The following is a 26,714-nucleotide window of genomic DNA, read 5'->3' as shown; positions in this document are numbered from 1 at the left end:
CAACAGTTACAACATCTGTATGATATGATGCTTATACACAATCACATAACACACTTTTGTTGAGCCATGTACTGCAGTTATTAGTTTGGACAGTGATACACCCCCTCCCCTAGAATTCATTGAGCAGCGGTACGCCAAGACACAAAGCAAATTACCAACACTACCAGACGAAAAGAGAAATGAACAAGGAAGTATAATTCTGCCCTATTTCCCTCAAAAATAACTTGAGATCAACTACTACATGAAATCACTACATTAAACATTTACACTAATAAAATCACCTAACGGTCAAAAAGAGATTATCATATCTCTTTTGTTAATCTTTTGCTCTCCAGTATTTAAACCAAAACACTACATTTTAGTTTGTAATCATTATGTCACATCTTCTCCCAGCATCCCATATGTTCACCGGAATCAAGCTTAACCATATTACTTCTTTACTGGTGGATTATTTTATTCACTCAAGTGGCCGTTTGTTTAAATTCCTCCAACCGTCATATGAAGATAATATTTTTGTTTACACTTCAACTACTTGAGAAGTTATTTACACCTGCTTCCAGACATAAACACCCACATTTCATTTTAATTTTGGTAAGTATAGAGTTGATTGTATATCATAATTGCAATATTGAAAATATAATAATAATAATCTCTCTGTATTAGACATTGTCTGGCAACAGTAACTGAGGGCATGGTCTTTGGGAAGGGTCCACTGGAGCCATGCTGGGTAAGAGGGGCACCCTTGCTGTTTCATCAGCCTGACATCTGAGAAAATGTTTATTTATTTATTTTGCAGCAGGGACCTGTGCGTCCTCTCTTACAGCCTCATTTTGTTCAAGCTGTCAATATTCACATCTGATGTAAAGAGCCTCTCAGAAGGCTTCTCACAGACTTGGTACAAATGAGCTGATGTTAGAGTTGCCAGGGCAACAAGCGCCATGATCTCTGATTGATGAACCACAATCTCAACCCAAGCATCAGGAAGTAGCTGGTGTTTATACACACCCGCAAAGATTCTTTGCTCCTGCACTAATCTGCCTACAGCTGCTGCACATCCTGGGAATTCAAATTACGTGTTGTTTTTTGGAGCAAATGGTAATTTCTCAGAACGAATACAGTGAGCGAGTCTGCGCATTTTAAGCTCGTAGATAATCAGTAAATCAGAGAAACATTATACAGTTTTTACAGTGTAGCACGGTCCGTCTGGAGATTTGACTGTGCACGGTTTACAAACAGCCTGCACTTTGCTTCAGTGGAGAGCGAATCAGATCCCTGAGGACAGGGTGAAAGACAAATCACGCACACACCAAGTTCATATTTTCGGCTGTGCAAGAGTACCTTACATGATTTCTTTTCCATTCCAGTAGCTTGGAGGCAAGTAAAATAGAAAACCCCCACCAAGCAGCATTTCCTGTTGACGGTATTAGCATCACCCTTCGATCCCTCACCCACCCACACCCCCCACCTTTCTCTTTCTGGCTGTCTAATTAATTCAATTCACTAGGCTTTATTGGCATGAATGTCAGGTGAACAATACTGCCAAAGCAGCAAGGATGATACAATTCAATAGTAACACAGGAGAAAGAAAAATAGGACCATAATTCATCCAGTAAAATAAATAAATAGATACCTAAAAGAAAAAAGAAAAAAAACTGTCCCTCGCTCTCTTTCTCTCTCGTCTTCTGTCTCTTCAGAAGCATTGCAGCTTCACCAGAAAGCCATGCAACAATGTTCACTGACGGAATATCACGCCAGTGCCCTCATCAATCGAAGAGACGCTGTCAACACATGCACACACATACACAGACACGTGACCACTCACACTCCTTGTGATGTGTCCACATGCTTGACACCACAGCCCTGTTATCCCAGTGGAGCAAAGAGGGCAGTGCAGGGGGTTTTACAGGAGATCCGGGACCAAACTGTCTTTATTCATTCCCTCAGCCTGGCGGTAAAGCCCCGGACGTTGGTTGGAATCCCTGCCTTCCACTCTGCATGTATTCCTCCTCGTCCGTCTCCCTTTCTGACAAGTCTGTGCATTGAGCAAGCAACCTCCCAACTCCACCACAACACTAATGGAAGCAGAGGCCTTTATCTGGCCGGGGAACAGGATTTCATCTACAGAGCTGCCCCCCGGCTACGGTACACACAGAGGCATGCATTAAGCCGCACCGATACTCTCAGAGAAAAGGAAACAGAATTAAATTTAAAGGTAGCTCACACGAAGACAATGTGAGGTCCTGATGGTGCCTTTGTTTGTCTCTCCTCTTGCCATGTTATGCCGCATCTTGAATATTGAAATTAATAAGAAAACACGATTTGCATTATGGTGGTCACTCACCAAAAAAACGTTTGTAGATAATGAGCAGAGACACAGCAAAGCATCAGTGTGTACAACACACAGCAATATGTCACAAGTTCCATTCAAATTTAGACGTGCTGGGCTAAAATGATTGGCTCTTTAATTAATTGCATTATCATCAGCAAACACAGTGATTTTCTCCAAGCTGTGAAAGCTCCTGAGAGAAGACAGATATAATGTAGTTGAGGCCACAATCCACTCAGCCAGTGCAGGAGGAAATCAACAGGATGCAAAGGGCTGCCACATAGTCACAGTGCCCCCTACTGGCCGACACAGTATCGACATCCTGGGAAAGCAGAACCCTTGGTACCAGATCCAGCAGGAAAAAGGCGAGGGGAGGGCATATGTGCACACAGCAATGGGACACTCAAAGAATGGCATCCCCTCTAAATATGAAAAGGATTTTCCACCAAGTGTTTGGCAGTCCGTGCAGTGCTCATGCATACTCAATTTCAGGGTTGCATTTGATAGAAAACAGCTTTACATGATAGTGGGATGTGAATGTGTACAACTGAGATGGAAAATATTCAGCCCTCCAGCCTCCCATGTAAAGCATTTGAAGGATGCCAGGCGGAGGCTCAGGAATAGAGCGAGAGTGTATCCATGTTTGCACCACAAAGGTTCAGAGGTTTACACACCAACAGAGAGATGCGGGTATTAGTATAGCCCAAGCGTTTTCAGACTGAATCTACATATTCAAATTTATGTATTTCTACGTTCTTTTACTCAACTTTATCAAAATATTCCATTATGCATTAACCCAGATTTATACAATATTTTCTTTCATTAAGCTGAACAGCTAAGAGACTTCGCTTACAGGTCATGTGGAGAGAAAAGCTGAGGCAGATCCATCGACACTGAATAATGAACAACTGTTAGGAAACTGTGAGGGAGCAGCTGTGATGAGATTTTAGTGGGATATCGGGACATTTTGGGATTCACAGCTGGAAGCTACTATTGTATAAAACATGGGTGTGTTGGCTGTCTCAAACCAAAACTTGAGAAATCCTTTAGGAATTCAGAATCAAAGACAGAGCATAAGCTCAGCAGTGAAATGAATGTCGTTATGCTGTGATCTCAAGCACCGCTTGTGGAGCATCACATCACTGTCCTGGATCATTTACTGCTGTACAATGTTAACGATGATTAAAGGTGATTTCTCCTTTAACCTCTGTGTTCGTAACACAGCGACTGTCCACACCAATATTACTACTACAAACAGACTACTTGTGCCGAAGCAATGATGTTTGTTGGGAAACAGCAGCAGCAGAATGGGCATATGGGCTGAACTGAGCATATGCTCCCAGTGTTCATGCTTGAGTCTGTCTCGACAAATATGGCAGACCCAGGCCAACATCCCCGGGCAAAGATCTGCTCCTTGCCCCTTGCAGACTGCTACCAAGTGTTAAGAGTGTGCATTGCAATAACAGCCAATAGGAGGGAGGATACTGGATAATAGAAAAGCTAGAAACACAGTAAACACAAGGTTACTGTGAATTAAAAAAGCTGTTAATTGTGCAGAGTTTGTCTGACTTACTGTTGAGCTGCTTTAAACAACAGAATGCATTTATCTACAGTAATATTAAATTATGGAATATTTAATCTAGTTTACAAAAAAAAAAACTAAAAGTCAATTAATGTAGAAATGTTTTTCTATTTTACTTAATGCTTTTTAAATCTCACACTTCTGGGTCCATTTATATAGCGTTGTGTTTCTTGAAAGGTGCTATATGCAGCTGTGGCAGTCTGTGTGTGTGTTTATAGTGCACTCTAACTTCAGATATCTCCAATCACAATAAAGTACTTTATTTCTTTAAATTTCAGGAAAAGTAAAAAAAAAAAAAAGTGTGTTTGAGACTTGTGTTGGTCCATTTATTATCCACTGGTTGTTAAGTTTGTCAGAAGCAGTAACCCTGTTTCTGTCATCAAAATTTCATTGACACCTTTAATTTTAACAACACACTTATACAAGTTTGGCATTTGATTTTATTGTTGCCCTAAAAAGAATATAGCCTACATGGAGAAAGATTAGAAATGTACAAAAGCATTTGCTTTATAGATCAATCCTTCTACTGAACTGTATGACCTTAAATAAATCTGAGATAGATGGCATTCGATTGTCCTTGCTGGCAATACTTCAAACGGTTGTGTAGTATTTCACCAGTGGTGGTGCAGTTTTAATTTTCCAATTTGGAATTCCTGTGTTATAGAAGTTTTTATACTCACACATGGGGTAAACTGCTTCAACAGTAATATTCAGTTGAAGTGTATGAAGTGGTACATTTTGTAATGCATACAACTTCTGATATATTCATCATCTTAAATCTGTCAGGTTCAAAGTTTGTTTTTACAACAACTCTTAGAAAATTACCAAATTAAACTAAATAGCTTGAAGAAAAAAATGGTACAAAGCCTGAAGAAAAAAAGAGCAGCTTTCTCTGCACATTGTGCTGCACAATGCCTCTTTAAACTAGTTCTTTTTTTCTGACAATAGTGCAAGCACACTCTTGTGAAACCAACAAAGCTACGAGCATCTATCAGATAACTCCTCTATTCTCCTCCTCCCCCTCCCCCTCCTCCCCGGCTGAAAGAGGAGCTCTGCTCTCTATGCTCGTTCCAGTCAGCAGGTTCACATGGACGCCATCCAACTTCCCTGCAGTCTGCGGGGGAACAGAAGGTCTCTGCAGTAATCTGTTGCCATTTCCTTTACAACTCGGCAATTAACTTCACCTGGTGACAAAACAAAGATTATTCTCAATGTAATCCAAACAGCAAATGATTTTCGTTTTGTTAAAAAACACCCACAAGGGCCCCCATGGGAATTCAAATGACAGGTAATTGAAGTTTAATGGGTCTCAGTGGCAATAACAAGCAGTAATGAATATTAATATTTTAAAGGACCAGTGTGTACAATGTAGGGGGATGTATTGGAAGCAATGGAATATTCCTAATTATGTTTTCAACAGTGTACATTCACCTTAAACTACGAATCGCTGCGTTTTGTTACCAGAGCTGAGGAGTGTGTCCTCTTCCACAGAGCCTAGCACGATGCATCACCATGTTTCTAATGTAGAACAGAACCAAAACAAAACTCATGAGGGCCACGGTGGGTTCTGGTGAAGGCTCTGAAAGGGAGGGCTGATGGGAGGAGTAGTCAGTCGGTTGCATGTACCCCCTTATACAGAAGGACCATTGTTGGATTGCTTTTAATCCCTGTGCTTCACACATTAAATTCCAATTCACTAACATTAATTATGCAGGGAAACTAAGGCTATATATATATATATATATATATTATATATATATATTTTTTTAAAAACGTGTCGGTTCTGCTATGGAGACAAAAAGGTAATAGTGCAGATTAGCTAAAGAACAGCATTCTCTATTTGCTGCTCACACTTTCCTCATATTTAGCTAGCTACATGTATAAACAGTGTAGCTGATCAAGCTGTAATGGGGCAATTCAGTTGGTTGATTTATTGCTGCTAAACAAACTAATATAACAGCTGTGTACACCCTTGTCCTCAAGGTCTGCCTGAACATGTGCCTGACGGTTAATTGGCTGAACTGCTGGGGCTCGAACTGCTAAACACACTGCCAGCCCCATCTTTAAGTTTGTCTTTGGTAATGGCCATCAGTAATTAAATATTTAATTCAATTTCACAAGTAGTAATGCAATTTCTGTTCGACAGAGATACAGGAAAACTATTGACCGTAGACGAGAGGTCGACTGCCCTTCACCTGATGTTCTATCAAGCTATCACAATCATTGTGAAAATATATAGCCTGACTTAATTTGTAACTATTCATCAATTTGTCAACAATTATTCAACAGTGATTAAAGAAGAAAGTCTTCAGACTGGGTCAAGAGACTATATGTACCATTAAGCCATATCATAAATATTCCATATAGGCTATAGTTATATTATGTTGATAAAATTACAGAACTATATTTTTCTGAAAACTATAGTTGTGCCTGTACTAACTGTGCCACCCCCACACTTTAACTTCCCATGACACCCCTGGTGCTTCGTATGGGTTTAATAGTTGCACTAGTGTAACATACAAGAGGCTGAAAAAAGGTGTCTGCTCGCAGCAGCATGACCTGCTGAATGGGAGCAGGATCGCACAAGTTTTTTCAGACCCACAGTTCACAGTGCAGCCAGACTCAATGCAAAAACAGATGGCACACTTAGAGTAGAGGCGACACAGAGACACATAAGCCACTGCAGTAGTCTTGCTCTCGGATTCTTCTTCAGAGCAGACTGTAATTATTCAGGGAGAGTCGGCTGAGCTGCATGCTGTTTGTCTGCATCACGCTCACACACTTCCACACATTCACGCTGGTACCTGTCCACAGGCTGCACCTGTCAGACAAAGAGCAGCCTCACTGCAGAAATAGGAGTTCATGTGCCTTGCTTAGGAAAAGGGTGTTTACTTCTTAAGCTGAAAAAGGTTTCCTTAAGTTATCTTGGGTTTGCACCAGTTGCACTAAATGTGCTTTTCTAATCATTACAGCAGGGATTCCTAATCAGACGTACTAGTACCCCACGGGTACTTCTGCAGTAGCCAGGGGGGTACTTAGGATTGTAGAGTAGCTCAACTAATTTGACAAAATACAAATGAACGTATTAGAAAAAATATATCCACATATTGAGTCAGCTGAAGACTATGAGATTGAGTCTTAAGTCTGAACAGCTTACTCAAAGTCCAAACAGCTAAAAAGTAATCTATCAACAGTTGAAGTACATTGATTTATTTTAACTGTTCCTTCAGTACTTTCAACGATATTATAGATAAGCAGCACAGTTGGCTTAAATTATTGGGTGGGGGGGTGTGTAAGGCTAATAAGCAATTGCATACGCATAAAATGTTAGAACACAATTGTTAAAAAGCAAAAGTAATTAGATACATTTTTATTGTTTGCAAACAACAAACAGTAAACCCCATGAAAAAGTTAAGGACAATAGGCTAATAGCATTGGCAGCAGGAAATCATGCTGGAAGAAACTAAACTCTTCACACTGCTGTTTAACAAATTAAGTATGGCTGTTGAACATGATCCCATTCAAAATCCATGCTTATCTCTTATCTATTAGTGATGGTGTTTATAGTTGACGTGTAAAGTGAGCGCATGTCAGCGGGAGTGAGGACATGCGGCAGGGTAATGGGGGGCTGTGGCTGATGGGTAGAGCAGTTGTCCTCTAACCAGAAGGTCAGCAGCTCGAATCCCAGCCCTGCGTCCTTGGGCAAGATGCTGAAACCCCCCCCCCCAAAAAAACATGGCCCCTCGGATGAAAGTGTCAGCTAAATGACATGCAATGTAATGTGGCACGGTACAAGGATACCGGGCTGCTGCTGCAAAATGAACGTAGGGGAAACGCTGCACATTGTTTTATGTTGATGCCATTTTAGATGCACGTTCTATACATTTGCTGTCGACCCGTAACCTGCGTGTTCTGTAGGTTACAAATAATTTACTGAAACACTGCGTGCACTAAGTTGTGATTTCAGTCATCACCTTCTGTCACTCTCTATAATGTAACGTACATCTATCAACCCCAGACTTGCATTTCTAAAACATTGGGACAGTTAAAAAAAAGTAACCATACACATGTAGGCTGCTATTTTATTCAGTTGCCTGATATGAAGGATCCATTGTGTGTAGAGAAAGAGAGACAGCTGTCAGTTAGCGGGTCTGGACAGTGGGTGGTTGATTAACGTACAAGTCTGTTTATCAGGTGGTGCAAATTCAATCATATTATACTGGGCGGGTGCAGGTATGAAAAACTCACTACGCTACTCATTGCAGCCTTTTAGCTTTTGCATCTTAATAACAAACAGCAAGCCAAGTTATTCATGAAAAGCTTCACTATAATATTTACATAATAATTTCAGGGAAGCTAAGCCTCCCCTGTCCCCGTGCTAGCACCACCTATGGCTAACAGCTGATTTATAGACAGTTGAACAAGGTAGTGAAGTTATGGATAGGCAGTAAAAGAGGTTAGCTGGGAAAAATGTCAGGAAGCTTAAGTAATACATAAATGATTGAAATAGTTAAATTATTCAGCTTCTGCCACTAACTGGTAGTAGTCTGAGCACACACTTGACCAAACTGACCCAAACCTTTGCAGTTCAATTATATGAGAATAAATTGTTGTAACAATACCACTCTAATAAAATTAAGAGTTAAATAACCTCCAGTTTAAAACCAGTGACACAACAGGGGTCTTGTGCCTCTGCTCTTATCGCTCCGTTATGCCCAGAACTTGCTGTGTGTTATCTCAAGACCAGGATTACTTGAATATTTAACTGTGGCAGACAGCGTGCCAGGAAATTTCAAAAGGCCTTTTTAAAAAAAAACATTTTATTCTATATACCCATCTCCCGCCAGGCAGAGCCACCTTATATTCAGTGAACTCAATTAAACTCTGCTGCTGACCCATTTCCCTGGCAATGAGCTCAGGGAAGTATATGACAAATGGAAGTTCACGCCTGCATGTGCCCAGAGGATTGCAGCTTCAAGGAACACGATCAGATCAAAAGTCTGAGGTAAGCATAATCACATGCAAATGTCCTGCATGCAACGAGCTCAGCGAGACAAGGAAAAACACACTTTCACTCACATCCTTTTATTTTTCTACAATATACTACGGTGACCAGAAAAAGGCAAGGTAATCACTACTTGCATCTGGTTAATGCAAACAGTCAGAATGTGTACTGTCTGCCAAGACAATAACCTGCACCAATGATATATCTGCTCGCAGAATAACTTGCAGGCTTCAAAGAGAATCTATTTGCAGATGAAGTGGTAACGATTTTAGGACACAGGTTCATTAAAAGCCATTTCCTTTTAAGAGTGGAAGAGAAAGCTTGTGGCTCTATGGAGTCCAGTACCGCCCCTATCCGCTCCAGCATTGGGCCACTGGGAAATTCCTGCAAGCCTTATCAGCGCTCCTTAACTATTCTAAACTGACATCAATTGCTGTGCCGGCTTGATCCCAGGGGACCTTGTTAGCTCCATTTAATGGCAAAATGAGCCAACTTCTAAGTCCTGTACTGGCACTGGGGGCTGCAAGTCCTGGCTGCACTGCTGTATTAGGTGGTGAATGTAAAAGTGATCACACTAATTACTGAGGGGACACAGGTCTGGGAAGGCTAAACACTTGTTAGCGCATGGGACCAGTTTGTCTTGGCAGTCACAGACATACATTTCCATACAGCGATTGCATTATAAAATACCAATGGCATCTGGCATCACTTGAGTATGCATTACCCATGGTTATTGCTACGGTGGTTTTTTACATAAACTGTCTTAATGGCATACAATAGTAGTTTCATAGTGTACTGTATTTGTCCTATTTTACATTAGACAATATTTTTTAAATATTCAAATCTGGTTATGATGCAGTAACAGAATTTGCTCATCCCCACAATCAGTCAGTGCCAAATCTATTCTTGTGAAGGTAAAACTAGCTGAGTTTTTCTTCTTTATAACCTACGACTTAAACCTTTCATATGTAATTTCCATGAGTCATTTACTGTAATGGCAATCTTGGAAGCTATTGGCTATCCTCTAATGACAAATTAGTCTCTTGGGGCAATGCCCAATATTTTGGGGCAGCGGATATCCAGACTCTCTTCCGTTGGCTGTAAATTGTTTACAGTCCCACTCATTTATTTTATCACGCAAGTCAAATATTTCTTCAAACAAAAACACAAACAGTGATACTTTTTTGTAGGCTTTTAAATTTCAGATGACATTTTGGCTAATCTCTATAAAAAGCAATCTGCATATGAATGCAGATGAATTAAAAGGCTGATAGCTGATGCATTGTAGTTGAATGTGTTCCATCTCTTTTGCTCTCCACACAGACTGTTTCCATGGAGGCAGCCAAAGCCTGCGCAAATGTGATTGGTCAACCAGAAACAGAAACCAGAGGCTTCTATCTCCAAAGATGTGTCCCCTCGCCTACAGATTCTGCATATTATTATATTATACTATATACTATACACGTAAATAAGATAAACAATCTCATTTCGAAGTCATCTGTGGATAGTCTGAAATCATATAGTACAGATACATGTTGTGTTAGGTAGACTGCGCTGCATCTACAGCATTTCTGGTGACAAGACTGTGAAGATGAGTTTTGTATCTTGCACCAAAAAGTTGGACATGTTTAAAACCAACATGTATTCCAGGCCACACTGTCATAGGAAAACAATTATGTTGGAAAGCTTTGAGTCTGTGTTATCCTGATTTAATTATAAAAGCTCATTGCCTTAACAGGACACTTGGCCACTGTATGCTTTCATTCCCAGGAGCCAAAATAAAACATTACAAGTAACAAATTAGTTGCTGGAGATGATAGTTTTTCTGTTTGAAGAACTTTTAGTCTATAATAACTCAGGGCTCAAGACTAACTTTTTTCACCACCATCTCTGAACCTCTACTGAAAAACAATTGTAACTGTTCCAAAGTGAAATTTAAACCGTCCCCAATCAAGGCTGTTTCTTGACTTTGTTAGTGGCTAAATAAAAACAATCAAAATGTTGAGAAAATAAATAATTCAATTGTTTTTGCTCCATTCAAGAAACAAGTTATACACTGGTTATGACAAACAGACAAAACCGTTGTCATACACTTAACTGACAAATAATAAATAAGACGAAGAATTATTAACAAACCTTGGAGGGACTGCTTTCACTGGGTCATAGTGCTGTGCAGGAAGGCCATGAACAGAGCTTTGCAGGAGGCAGTTGAGCATCTCATGCGACAGGCAGGACCTCCAGTCTAGCTTGATCCTCTTCATACTGGAGAAGCCACAGCAAGAGGAGCTCATGGGGAGGACGAGGTTGATCTCTGCTACCACCTGCATGTGCTGGAACTGGCCGTCCCTTCCAATGGCTGAATCAGCCGTTGCTAGAGCACTTGGGAATTGAGGTGCCTATAGGGACGGGCGATGAGAATCTTAAGGTCAAGTCACTCTCGCCTAGCTGCCTCCATGGATTCAGAGTCCTCACATGTCTCAAGTATTGGACGGAAGTGCTCCATGAAGACACTCAGCTCAGCTGTGCCAAATGTTGCCAGATCAGTGGTCTATTCAGGTCGGTTGGACAGGTCAAAAAGTGTGAAGTGCCTCCAAAACACTGGTCTCCAAACTCTTAAAACACTGACACAAACCCCACAGAAGCTTGTGGTGAGGCGAAGCTTGAGGGCGTTCAAGGTGTCATCATCAGCATTGCAACTTCTTGATCTGGACACCCTACCAGGTACTTTCCAGCTCTCAGGCTTGGGCCAGAGTTTGTCTACGGTTAAAAAAAATTAAAAAAGCATTAACATTTAGCAATTTATTTACCAAAAAACATGACAATATAAAATGAAATTACGTAATTATAAAATGTTTAAATGTGTATGTATACGTTTCAATGACAAACAAAATGTTAATATAATTGTATTTTATTCTAGCACTTAGTGCACTGGCGGTCGATCCGTTGTTCACACCCAGCGTAATGGCAGCACCATCACAACAAAGTTTTTTCAGGTTCTTTTCTCCTACCTCAACAGTCCAGCCAGAATGGCTTCCAAAATGCCCTGGCTATGGGCATGGTCCAGGTTAACAATCTGGAAGAGCTGGTTCATTGGTTTGCAATTCTGAAGAAGGTGCTGTAGATTATCTCCTGGTCCTCCACTGATCAGTCCTCTGAAGAGTCAGACAAGTTAGAGAGGAACCTGGCTGCAGCTTTTCCTGAAGCTCCTTAATGAAGCACGAACCAATGGCTGTGATGAACATGCGGCATGCTTGGTCATTGCTATTGCCGAGGTCCAGGGCATTTGTGTGCCTCCTCTTTAGCAATGAAGTAGGCTTTGTTGAAGAGTTTCACCATCTTTTTTTTAATTTCTGCAACCATTCTGTCGAAAGCTGCCACTAGCGCTGATGTTTCTGGGTGAGCTCTTGCTTGTAGGGCATCTTCAGCTGATTTGTGTGCAGTTGTGACCGTGTGCTCTTGATGGTCCTCACTCTGCCCTTCTCTCCAGTGACCCTGTTGAACAGGCTCCGTGGCCTGAGCAGGACAGCTCCTGCATGTTTTGCAGTACAAAAGTTGTGCAGTTCCAGCAAATTCTATAAATAGGTAGCACTTTTTCCATTCCGTAAGAAATTCTCTTTTACATTTGGCTTCATAGCTTCCTTATTTCTGTAAAGAAGTAGAAAATAAATTAGTTTGATTCAGTCATTATTTCACGATTCATCATTATGGCATACTATTATTGCTAACCCTATAGAAAAAGTCACAGCAAAATGACCATAAACAGCTTTATCCATTTTTTAGAAAGACATTTCATTCCCTAATGTATTTTTCCCCATTAACTTTTATTATGAATTCAAGTTGATGGATGTTTACTTCACGTGATGCTTCAAAGAAAAGTAGGTTTAATTTCCACCTAAAACCATAATTCCTCGTTTCTTCTCCCTTTGTATGTTTTTCTTGTGTCTCCCACCGGATGTGTAGGACAGAACACAAGTAAAACATGAAATTAAGGGAAACATGGATTAAATAAAAAGTCCTGATGCAGCCCTGCTGCTGTGTGTTTGTTCACATGGGTTAGCTGTTAGCTTAGTTAGAGATCTTCTGATGCACCCTCAGTCCTGCCGGCTGCTGTGTTTCCATCTACCTGCTGTTATTTCCGTTAGCCAAACACACCAAGGCGACATTTATTTTTCCAAAGGATGCAAGGGCAGGTCGGCTCTGTTAACAGCTAACTAGCTCTCCTGATGATGTAGATTTGTTGTTCACAGCATTATCAGAGGAGAAAATGACTTGATGACAGCCAGGGAAACACCAGGCTTTAGTTAGCTAGCAAGTAGCAAGCAGCTGGCCAGACTGTTTCATTCAATGACTAATAAAATATACATTTGTCCCTTACCTCAGACTCGGGGTTTGTTGGCGGTACTCTGGGTCGCTGAATGCATGCCTGGTTCCCGTTTCCTGCCACAAGTGTCTGTGACTGGAGGAGGTAGATGGACCTGAGTCGCGGGAAAATGTCGGAATCTTCATATCTTTCGCAGGTCTGGTACCAATAAGCAAGCCAGTGATATTATTACAGCAAGACGCACTCTGTTGTTGTCAGCGCGTCATTTACAAAACAATCATTATACATACAAAAATCCTGTTTGTCCCGTAGGCAACCCGGGGATAGAGCTCTGTCTGTCACCAAACATATTTGGGACCTTATAACCTTAGTCTTGATCCCTGATAACTATTACCATATTCTTTTTGTGAAAGGGGAGACAAAGTTCAAAATAGTTGTTGGAGATAATGAAGATCTAAGGAAGATGGACTCATCGCTGCCCTTTAAAAAGGCCTGCTGACATTTCCTCCATCTTGCCAATCAGATCTGCACCAATCGTATCCTGGGGGTGGAGGCCTCGTACTTTTATTTAGCTCTAGCTTGCCAAAATGCAGCCCCCGACTGGATGCTTTTTAAAAAACTTATATTAAGCAGTTGCTCTTCGAGAAGCTTTTTGTACTGTGGACAATACAATCAAAAGTATCAAGAGCAAGCCATGATGTAACAACTAGTGCTCTGGTGTCATTTCACGGTGGATGACTGCGATGGGGCAGGCTCCTAGTCTTAGTGTAATTGTAGGATAACATGGAGCACAGTGGAATTGTAAAGAGGCAAATAATGGCCATAAAGATTTGAATCTATAAGCCACTGAAGACCTAATTCTAAAATTTGTCACTACTGTGTTTTTTCAGGCTCAACAGCTTACCTTGCTATCCCAGATGTTCAGCTTTAAATTCCATGTCATGAATTTTATTGTCTGAATTTTGCCAAACTAATTTGAGAGAGCTCATTGACTTTGAACAGTTTACATGTTGGGCACTGACTGACTCTGTGAACAATAAACACACACACACACATATATATATATATATATATATATACGCATACCCCACACACTATACATGTATGAATATGTGTTAAGATTGTGAATTTGCTTATCTTGAAATTGAGGACCGAAATCAGACCACAAAAATCACACTCGGTTTTCAAAGTAAAACTATTTCGTGCAATACAGTTTCCATTTGACGTGAATAAATTGGGTGTTCAATAACTTCAAATCGTTATTACCTTTATTTATTACTGCATTTATCTCAAGTTTAATAAACAAAAACAAATGCAAATATAGCCGTAAGCGGCAATGAGCAGGTTCGAGCCTTAATTAGCTCAATAGGAGGAAGCGGCTCAATTAGAGGAAGCAGCACATTACATATCATTTAGCTGACGATTTTATCCAATGCCCCCTTCCACTTAGTGCATTCAACATGTATGAGGGGGCTATTGGGGGTTCAACATCTTTCCAAGGACACTTTGGCATGGGCTGGGATACCGAGCCACTGACCTTCTGGTTTGAGGACTACCACTCTACCCCCTCAGCCACAGCCGACCTACAGGAAGCAGCTCAATTAGAGGAAGAAGCTCAATAAGAAGGAGCAGCTCAATAGGATAGATTTTTGTGCTCCCTATGTGCAAAACTTAAAATCTTTAACACACAGCTATTCTACAATCGGGTATAAACATCTAATTAGTTTCACGATGATTAGACAAATATTTAGAGTTATGGCCAATTTCTATACAGAGCCGTGTTTTTTGACCACTCCGGAACATTGATAATAGAAATGTGTATCTCAGTCTCACAATGCTATATACTGAATTTGGTGTTGATGGATAAAAAGAAAAATCTAAAAGTAAATTTGACATTACTGTTTTTAAATTAATGCAAATTAGCTAAAATCCATCATGGCGGCAGTTATGGTCCAAGAGGCTTTTTTGTAGAAGACACAGCTGGATTTGTGTGAAATTTCAAGTCAATCGGACAAACTATATGAGGGGCGTGGCCTGTCAAATGTGATAGCGCCACCATGTGGCAGATTGGGCAATTTTTTGGGGCATTACCTGTACAAACATTCCATTGGATGTACCAATTTTTATGTTTCTAGCCTAAAATGTTGAAGAATTCCCGCAAAATATGCAAATGTTTGATAGGTCACGCCCACTTCCACCAATCAATTCAGCACTTTACAATGTTCATTTGTAGTTGCCCCCTAGAACATTCCTACCAATTTGGTAAATTTGGTTCAGGTGGTTACTGCGCTATAGATTAAGGGAGATTTTAGCACCACCTATGGCAAAACTCTAAATGCTTTGCTTGTTCCCGTAGACCGATACAAACATATCTTCCAAGTTTTGATGATTTTACCAAATGTTGAGGAGTTATTGCCAATGTCCTGATAAGCTCCGCCCTTTGCGAAAAGTTGTTTTGTAAATGCGATCATCTTTTTTGACCAATCCTGCTCATTTGTAATAGAAATGTGTGTGTATGTTGTCAGTCTCACAATGCTTGTCTACTAAATTTGGTTTTGATAGGATAAAATACAAAAAGAAGATATCCCACTACTTCTTTTTCAATTAATGCAAATTGGCGAAACATTTATAACTGCAAACTTTTTGGTCCAAGAGGATTTTTTTGTAGAACAAATTGAGATGGACTTGTGTGTTGATTTTTAAGTCAATCAGACTTATGGTGCGAGGGGTGGCTTGTCAAAATTTGTATTTTGAGACTAATTACAGCGCCACTATGGGGTTGATTGAGCTCATGTTTTTACAGAAAGTTGATTCACATCAATTCCAATTATTGTGACAAGTTTTGTTGTTTCTATCTAATCCATCTCACAGGAATTTCAGTGTCTAGAACCTTAATATAAACCGACAATGTATCGAAACAGATATTTAGAACCTCCTAACTGACCCAATCTTGCTCATGTCGGTTAATACTTTCCCCCAAAGCGTGCATTCACAAACTGTCGGGCTTTCTGCTACATTCATTTTGCAGCGGCGGCCCGGGTACCTTGTACTGTGCCGCATGACCATGCTGCATGTCTTTCCCTTCTCACTCCCCAGCAGTTATTAGGACAAGCACAGTCGTTGAAGTTTACTTTGTGTTTGTTTGATTCGCTGGATAGTTTGAGACACGTATTTAAACACATTGAAAAAAAAATCCAACATTTTTTTAACACGCAGTCCACCCGTTACGCATAACGAGAAAAGGCATAAAATTATTGTTCATTAATCAAGGTAAAGCTTTAAATAATCGTGATATTTATTTGAAGTCAAATCGCTCAGCCCTACATACAGTAAAAAGAACAACAAAGGTTTTATTTTTCATCCCTGACTTCTCCGTCTGATGAAACCTGTCGGGAGTTGATGTTATACAAGCAAACGTGTTGATCACAGCTAAATAAGCAGCGCTAAGGTCATCAAGAGCTTCTTTAAATGAGACAGGCTAACTGTTACCAGGGCAACACGCTACACCAACTGGCAAACATGAGATCCCCAGACAATCTCAACATGCATATGTCTGTCTCGCTCTATCTGTAGGATGTGTGGCTCTGAGGTTGTGTGTTTACTGGTGTACTTTGTGAGTGTGTTGGTGTGTGTCTGCTAAATGGGTGGGGGCTGGTCCCCATGTGTCTGTGACAGTGCTCTAGTTCAGTGAGTCTCAACCTTTTCGAGTCACGACCCCCCCGGAATAAATCACGTTGGTACAGCACTGGGACATTTAGCTCACCATCTGTCTGTCTGACACTCTTCACCTCTTCAGTAGCTCTTTTGGTGCCTCATCATCTGTCTGTCACGCTCCTCATCCCCTCCGCTCTCTCTCCTCCTGTTCTCTCCTGATCATAGAAAGATGAAATCAGTGTATAACAGCCACAATCAAATCTCTTTTCTTATTTGATTATAAACAACTTATGTTATAGATGTATATTAAACACAGGACTAAGTTATTGGAACACTCCATTAATGAACTATTCCATCCCATAGGGGCTAAATACAGTAGACATCAATACTCATTATTCCATATGGTCTCACTAGCAGCCCCAATTAAAGCAGCTACAGGCCAGTACTGAACAGATGTACATCAATCAGCATTATATTGCTGTTTCTTACTCACTGCAGTGTAATCAGTGGATTCTGTGGTCTGATAACATCATCTACCCTCTTCCCTTGATCTTTGTGATTTTGTTGCTCTTTCAAGTTCTCTCTCTCTCTCTCTCTCTCTCTCTCTCTCTCTCTCTCTCTCTCTCTGTTGCATCATAGTTGGTCTCTTCCATGACACACTGGTGCTCCTTAGAATTAGTTTTATTTATGGTAATTCACAAAGCTACAATCATATGTAAATGTGAGCCTCGGAACTGTGTTTTCACAAGTGTTGTCCCTTGTGACAAAAACGTTTGAGAACCACTAACTAGGAGCAGAAGAGGCCTCCTCTTCACCAGCCTGAGTCCTGACTCATCTGCTGCTACAGCACAGGAGGTGACTCTTCCTCCACCTCCTCCAGCTTCACCTGTTGCCTTCATCCTTTTTGAAAAAGCCTAATATATTCTTATCCTTTTAATCCTGCCTTGGTATCTGGAGGTGAGCAGTGATCCAATTCACTAACATTTAGAAGTAAAAAATTGGATTTGATCAGCCATATCCTATTATTGTGGAGAGCTTTAATGCATGACTGGAATGACACATTGATAGTTTTTCTACATTTACATAAATAAATATATGGGTAGTTTGTTGTTTAAAGGGAAAGCAAATGTGGTGCAGGAGATTATTAACATCACAGACACCACCAAATCAACAGGACTCATATTACCTTATAAAAAATTGACTATTATCAATAATGGCCATCTATGTTACACTGTGCTCCAGAGAGTCTGATATTCTGACACCATGCCATGTGATATCTTATGAGTTAGTGGAAGAACTTAAAGGGGACATAGCATGCAAATTCCACTTTGTTAGTGCTTCTACACGTTAATGTGGGTATCTGGCATGTCTACCAACCCAAAAACTCTGGGAAAAAACACTCCGCGCGTTTTGTTATGGTTCCTCTAAGTCAGAAACGTCATGCTTGAGTGACTCGATTGAGCTTCCTGGGTTTTGTGTCGTAACAAGGCACTGGAAGTCTCCCTACATCGCTCTCCCATGCGTGAGCTGGAATTTGTGTCAACGCCACACAGCCAGCAGTGTGGAAGACTTCCGCAGTGTTCAGCACTACTGTACGCCGGGTTACAGTAGTTACGCCGGGGTACACCGGACGCGGAAACGCCGCTGCGAGGCAGCGCAGCGCCGTTCTCAAGCGCGCAGCCGCCTGGCTGTTCACACGGGACGAGCATTTCTCACGCTGGTCAGCCCCATAGACTGTATATATAAGGTCAGCCCGCGATTCTGCTTTCTCCGCTTGTTGTTGTACCCGTTGAATGTCGGGGTTCGGGGTAAATGATGGTCTTCATAGCCCCCCCCACCTCTCTTTCTCTCCTCTGTCTGTCTGCTTGTGTGCTTGTAGTGGATGGGCAGAGGGGACATTTAATTATGTGATTGGGAAAATTAAAACTCCAGGACAACAGAAGGGGAATACAAAGTATGGGATGCATATTTGATAATTGATATCATATAAATATGTAATTTATATTGTTTAAAATCATGGGGGGAGAGGGGGGAGGGGGGAGCTGGCTCATTAGCAATTTAAAGGAACAGGCACTCAAAACAGGTCACTCTGTGGAGGGCTGTTTTATACAGGGTAAAAAGGGTGCTGTTTTAAATGATCCTCGTGGTATTTTGACCAAGTATGTTAAAGACATTTCATTAAGACCCCAAGGAACCATATCAACTTGTGGTAAAATGGGCATGCTATGTCCCCTTTAAAATAATTTGGAGGTTGTGTTTTCATGTGCGTTTATTTATTTAGGATTACTCGAAAACAAATCAACCAACTTCCATGATATTTTATGGGGCATGACCCAAGGAAAAACTCATTAAATGTTGTACTAGATGTGGATGCAGATAAAAAGGAAAATGCAGATTTTTTCTTTTCTTTAACATGTCTAGATTTTTCAACTTTTTTGGTTGATTTCTCGAAGAATATTTTTTATGGATCTTGATGAAAAATGTTTAGGGGACAAATATTTATGAGTGTGTGCAATCTGGTGCAGATCTAAATGAAATCCAGATCTAGAGAATTTAAACGTGGTTTCATAAGGCGACTTTTGGGCCTTGGCTGATGTATGTGCTCTAGTGAGTACCACTCTAGTTAGTTATTGTGAGGATGTGTTGTGGCTTCTGAAATACAAATCGTATTCTTGATCATTTTAGTTTTAAGTTATTTTAATTGTGAAAAATCAGGGCATGAAGAAAGGTCAAAGTCAAAGTTTTTCAGTGTGGGCATAGCATCTCCTGGAAGAAGCACATACCAATTTTACTTGATTCATATTGAAATCACAATGGTACACAAAAAAGGGGGCGCTAGTGCTCATGCACCACAGGCTTCCATTTTGTGTTTGAGTTAACATTCCAAAAGGTACACAAAAAAGATTCATTTGTTCCCTTTTTTATTGTATTTTTTTTTTCTTTCCAGCACTAGTATCTCAGGTTTGTACTAAAACACAGTGGTGCTTTGAGCTACATGCTAACGTGTTCACAATGGCAATGATAATTTATAGGTAAAAGGTTTTAACATGTATTAGCATTAGGGATGCTACGATGTGAAAATGTTTCCACCAGGTGATTAACTTGTGAGTGACAAAACCAGCGTTTCGTATAACACCAGACATTTTACAACAAGACGTGTGTGCTTAGTATCCGTGGAGCGCTCACTGAGATCTTTAAGGTCAGATTTTGCTGCAAGCAACCTCGCTCTTCTGCTGCACTTAAGTTTTGTGTGTTTCCCATTAACTATAGACTGTGGAGGCTCGCTTCTCATAATAACATAATAGCTATAACTTGGTGTTTGGTGCTGCGCGTCGTTGTAGATCTGCTGCTCACTCCCACGCTCTCTTAAAGACACAAGGATCCATCTCTCAAACATCCATAACGCTTTCACTGTCCTTTGGCACCAAATCCTCGTCATCCTTCTTTGTCAACTCTCCTCCAAGACTCAGTTACTCTGTGGTGTGACTGACCTGCAGCTAGAATCAGAAATTTAACTAAGTTTATAACTGCAACATCAGACTCAGAAACTAGTATTTTACTTATTCGATTTCTTAAATTCGATGAGCGTGGGCACTACCACTGATAAACAAAGAGTTTTTACATCTGTAATAAAATGAAACAGACACTGGGGCTGGTGGGAAAGTTAGGTGATCGGTACGTTCCTGAAAGCACCGGAAACACTGACCTCTGATGAAACACCAATTAGAATGCCAACATTTGCTGATTAGCACAAAGCGGAACATACAGCTGAGGCTGAAAGGAATTGATTTACAGGTCCTAAACCAAAGTCCTGGACACATTTTGACATGTTGCTGGTCCTAGATCAGAGGTAGTGATCACCAATTCAACCTGAGAGGGACACACATGGACACTGCCTTAGATATATTTCATGGCAATTAATTCAACAGTAGTTAAGATATTTCACTCAAAGCAACTAATTTCAACCTCATGGTGGCGCTACAGGAAAGGTTAGGTGATCACCAAAGTCTACTTAGCATCTGTACCAAATTTAATTTAATTTATCAAATGTTGTATTTCCACCTTTACACATTAGGCATTCCTTTCACTTAAACACTGAGTGCAGGAGAGTTTGACAAAGGTTCGACATAATGATCATCAATTGTGAATTTATATCCAGTGTATTAATTTGTGTAGGGAGGCCTTGTATTCTGGTTTGAGCAAGTACTTTACCTCCTGCTTTTTGTGTGGTCTTCAGGTGTGGTAGGGACTTCTTGACTTGCTGCTGTGTGAGCTACTGGAAAAGTGTGTGTTCGTGTGTGTGCATGCACTAGCATTAGGGCAGGGTCACTGAGGAGTAATAGGATTGCTCGACCCCGCTCCCTCTCTCGACACCCTGGCAAAGACAAGCCTCCTAAATCATCCTCACATCTCTGAGCAAGATGGAGGACCTGGCATCGTCTCTACCCGCCCTCCACACTCGCTGCAGCCATAACCACTCTCCCCACTGTGGCACAGACACTGCTCGCAGCCGTGATTTCCCCTGAACCTCCAGGACAACTGGAATATTATCTGCTCAGCATTCTGCAAATATCCAATGGAAGGCTGTACTCTAGTTCATTGCAGCTGCTCCGCAGATACTGTATACAGGCTCTGCTGCTGATACTCAACTAAGACTCTTTGACTTCACCTTATGATTCTTAAGAGGAAGCAGCGAAGTGAAGGAGCCTATTCTGCTGTTATTCATTATTCATGCTCAGCTCTTATTCCTATTCAGGGTCATGAAGAGGCTGGACTCCTACAGTCCTTTCTACACATGAAACCTTTCAGCAGGTAAAAGTTCCAAACTCAAGACAAGGATTTGTATTCAAAACTTGCCTTAACTTTTATTTGGGACATTGAGATGGACTACTAGAAGTGCTCAGAAAATGTACCCACAGACCTAAGCCAGTAATATATTGATAGAAAGGCCACAATGAAAGAAAATAGAAATTAATTCCACTCGTCTTTTTCCAGCAATAAATAGCTGGCATGTCTCAAGACCAACACAGTGGGTTTTTATCATGTATTTTATGTGCATTTTATTGTTTCGGTTCTTTTAAATGCATTTATACTTCTTATTCATCTTCTCGTATTTCTGTTTTTAATAGAATAGAATTGCCTCTGTATACACTGTGCTACATAAATAAAACTTGCCTTGCCTTTTATATGGAAGTCCCAAACAGAGGGATATGGCTTTATAGTCACAGCTCAGAGCACCTATTGCAGACCATGAAAATAATGGCCAGGTTTTGCTTTTTGACCTCAGATGAGGACAAAGGTCCCCAGAGACCAAATTTCACCAAGAACCACAACTTATCATAGGATGCTTCAGACAATGAGCCCGATTATCTTTCCTTCCCAAAGCAGATGAAAATAGTGTGGGCAGGGGAAAAGAAAAACAAGTTGGGCCTGTCCAGATTGGCACTGGAGGACACAAATCACTATTGCAGCCAATCAACAGCAGGGGGCGCTAGTGCTCATGCACCACAGGCTTCCATTTTGTGTTTGAGTTAACGTTCCAAAATTTCTAATTCCACCTCAAACCATGCATGAACTTACCATAACAGCATTAGAAAAGTACATAATACAATTTAGCTATAGTAACAAATTACCCTACATACAAGTATGGGGTAAAATACAAAATCACCTGAACAAGCCAGTATGAGTGAAACCAGTCAAGCTCTATACCAGTTACAGCTACCCACTTCAAGTCTACTTATTAGTGTGGCATTATTAGCTGCAACAAATGATCCAATATAATAGAAAGAAAATGTATAGAACAATATATCATAAAGTGTAATTTTTCTTTTCTCCTTACACATTTTTTGAAATGACAATTTAGTTTCTTTCAGTCCATTTTGTTTGTGCCCACACCTTTACTGTTTAGGTTTACTGTCACCATCATCCTAGTCTACTGATGCAGCAGGCAGTTATTTTCAATGGAAAAACCCCATAGTACACAACCTGTACCCTACCTGCCGCAATTAATGACAGACCACAGACTGTAAATAAAGATTGAGGACACCATCCCCACTTCCTCCTACTATCCAGAAATGAAGCCACATTTTTAATCTCAAGCTAGTAGCAGCCAAAGAACCAGACGTCTCCCTGATGCAGCTGCAAGCCTTAAAGGGGACATAGCATGCCCATTTTACCACAAGTTGATATGGTTCCTTGGGGTCTTAATGAAATGTCTGTAACATACTTTGGTCAAAATACCACAAGGATCATTTAAAACAGCACCCTTTTTACCCTGTATAAAACAGCCCTCCACAGAGTGACCTGTTTTGAGTGCCTGTTCCTTTAAATGCTAATGAGCCAGCTCCCCCCTCCCCCCCATGATTTTAAACAATATAAATTACATATTTTATATGATATAAATTATCAAATATGCATCCCATACTTTGTATTCCCCTTCTGTTGTCCTGGAGTTTTAATTTTCCCAATCACATAATTAAATGTCCCCCTCTGCCCATCCACTACAAGCACACAAGCAGATAGACAGAGGGTTGGTAGACATGCCAGATACCCACATTAACGTGTAGAAGCACTAACAAAGTGGAATTTTCATGATATGTCCCCTTTAATAAAAAGATAAAAAGCAAAACAGTAAATACTGGACTTCTATTTATCAGTTGGCCAGAAAACATGCTAATGTTGCTCCTCGCCTGCTCAGAAAAAGGTAACTCCTAGCATGTTAGCAACATCAATGTTAAAGGTGCCATAAGTTAGCTGGTGTTGTATTAACAACTTCTTTCTGCTACCCACGAGTTGGCAAATAATGATGGCCATTAAAAGCATTTCTAGTTTCACCTAAGCAAGAGTTCTTCATCTACCTGTCACAACCTGGGGATGAACACACAGGCCCCCTGTGCAGACCGAGCTCCTACAGTTCACTGATTTAAAACAAACTGAATACAGCAGAGTGGTGAGGCAACATGTAGAGGAGCAGCCCTGCAGGGGAGTCAGTCCAGTGGACAGATCCAAAGACACACACAAGGAACCACAGGAGGACATGTTGGGTCAATTCTAAATGTGCAACACACACAGGAAGTGATGGGTCAATGACAAACAGGTGGGAGAGAAAACTGGAGGGAAACGCAGCGCAGACAGGAAGTAGACTCACAACAGACAGAGAAGGACAGTCCTTTCAAAATAAAACAGGAAACACCTCAAGAGCCCAGGCAGCGTGTAACACCAACACTGTTTCTGTGTACAAGTGTGTCCAAAACTTACATCAAGATAAAAAGAACTCTTATAAGTTGATACTTATCTCAATATCACATTATTATTATTATTATTCCTTTTATGATTTTTGTTCCTGAGTGAATGTTTTAAACTCTATGAGCAGAGAATGACAAACACTTGATTAACAGCAAAACATTGGACAAATCTGAGATAGATGAATAATGTGATATACGTCCTCACTGCACAATGCATAGGCAATATATCAATATACATTCAACTTATCTTATGTTACGTTGCTATTGATGAAATGTATCTATTGATGTTGTTTAATTGCCTTACGTAGAATAGTGATATGAACTGGTGGTGTTCCCAATAGCCTTCACTTCTACTGAATGTCTGAATGGACGGACTGATTAGGAAGGGTCCTAGGAGGAGGTGGGACAGAGGAGAATGAGAGCTGAACTATCATCTCTAAACCACACCTATCTGACAAATGAGCTCTTGAACAAAGTGTTCAAGAGCAGTGTGATAAGAAACATACTATAAAGAGAGAAACATTTTTACATTTGACTTTTTCATTTGGTCCATGTCAATCAATCAGTCAAATTTTATTTGAATAGCTGATAGTCACAAATCACAATTTGTCTCATAGGGCTGAACAAGGTGCGACATCCTCTGTCCTCAACCTCAACAAGAGTGAGGAAAAACTCCCAAAACAAACCCTATTACCAGGGGAACAAAACCCAAACGTAGAGACCTCAGAGAGAGCCACATGTGAGGGCTCCCCCTCCTCGGTCGGACAGACAATAGATGCCGCGTGTAACTGAACGCATCAACAAAATAACACTATTTAGACACGATTAGAAGAAACAGTTTTTAACATAATGGAGAAGTGTGTCAATGTTTACATATTTATACATGTCATCTTTGTATACAGTGTATGAGTGGGACTAATAAATGAATTTATCATCTGATTTTTAACCTGAAGCTTTAACACTGTGTCAGTCCCTGTTTCAGCCTCATTTAATTCAGAGTGGTTCTCCAGCTTTAAATTGGACAGATTTAGTGAATTGTGATTCAACAATAATTAGATCAACAAAGTCAAATCTTATCTTACGGCAGATAATTAATAAAGCTGATGTAATATGAATCTGCAAATGTTAATCATTATTGACTGAAGCATTACAGACTTATCAGCTGAGGAAGCACTTACAGTCTTTTATTCTTCTTGGACATTTTGTGTTGGTTTTTAATTTGCAATAATTACATTCCCTCTGTCTCTCACTCTCTGTTTGTCAGTTTGCAACATCAGCTTGCCATGTGTGTCTCAGAATCACTATGACAACCAGGAGCAGATGAGACTATCTAGTTTACTGTCGTTGAATCTCACTCATAAATTTACGGCTATACAACTTCTATTTGTGGGAATAATCCAAAAGGAGATAAGAGAGCTTTTACAGTGTTTTGCTCAGAGAAACAGTTTACTCTGCTTCCTATCAAGCTGCTGATTCCTTGTTTGGTCTTATCACGTTTCGTCTCTGGGGGGGTTTTTTTATGGTGAATGAGCAGGATAGAGAAATACTTTGAAAGGGCTGAAGAGAAATCCCACGGTTCAAATGATAAGTTAGAGCTGGGCAGCAGTGTGGAGGGATGGGATAGTGATGAATTTGGCTTGATGTACAAGATCCTACAGTTAAGGGGGGAAAAAAATGTTGTGAAAACTCTACAGTGGAGACTTCCAGAGGTAAAACATTGCAGGGTGAGCAGGCAGAGCACTGTTTGCTGAGAAGAGCGGAGAGATTAGTGCAGCTGCTTCTTTATCTATCAGCAGGTACGAATGCTGCTGTGTGCCCGCACTGCTGTCAATCCATCAAGATTGTTGTCTGCCTTCTCCTCTGGCAGTGGTGCTCCAACGGCAGCACGGCCTCTAATGGGAACAGGAAATCCAACCATTAACACAAGTGAATGATAGCAATTTAATTGGTTCTGAAAGACAAACAGTGGATTTACGAGAAGACTTGTTTTTAATAAGGCATCCAAACACAACAGACAGAAAACACGTGTGTCGACTACAGATCAGAATAACGGCACCAATTGACGATTTGTGCAACTGCCCCAGGTCCCCAGACCCCAGGTTGGTCACACAGTTTTAAGACTGTGATTACTCGAGTTGATGTGTGATGATGTGTTGGACTTCCTCTAGTCGTCAAGTCACAGTCCAGATCTTAAAGCACGCAAAGATGTGTGGCTCATATGGCTTATTCACCGTTTTGTAAAGAATGGGAATGACCAGATGTGCAAACTGGTGACGTCTCTACCTCCGTAATGCACCGTCATAGCAGGGGTGTCACAACACAAACATACATGTTGTATTTTATATGGATTTAATCTTGTGAAAATATGTTTTCTAATTGACATTAACAGGTCGTTTCAGTTTGAAAAAAGTTGCATTAAATCTTCTTAAATCAAAGAAAATCAAGACAATAAGATCTATGACTGACACTAGAGATTATTTTTATTATAAATTTATCTCCAAATACTTTCTTGATTTTTTGGTTCATTAGATTTGATAAAAGTTTAAAAAGTGCCCATCTGTAAATTCTAAAGGATAAAGATA

The sequence above is a fragment of the Hippoglossus hippoglossus genome, chromosome 3 (assembly GCF_009819705.1).
Source record: "Hippoglossus hippoglossus isolate fHipHip1 chromosome 3, fHipHip1.pri, whole genome shotgun sequence".
In the NCBI taxonomy this organism is placed as follows: Eukaryota; Metazoa; Chordata; class Actinopteri; order Pleuronectiformes; family Pleuronectidae; genus Hippoglossus; species Hippoglossus hippoglossus.
The sequence above is the reverse complement of the archived record's forward strand: the minus strand, read 5'-3'. Positions refer to the sequence as shown.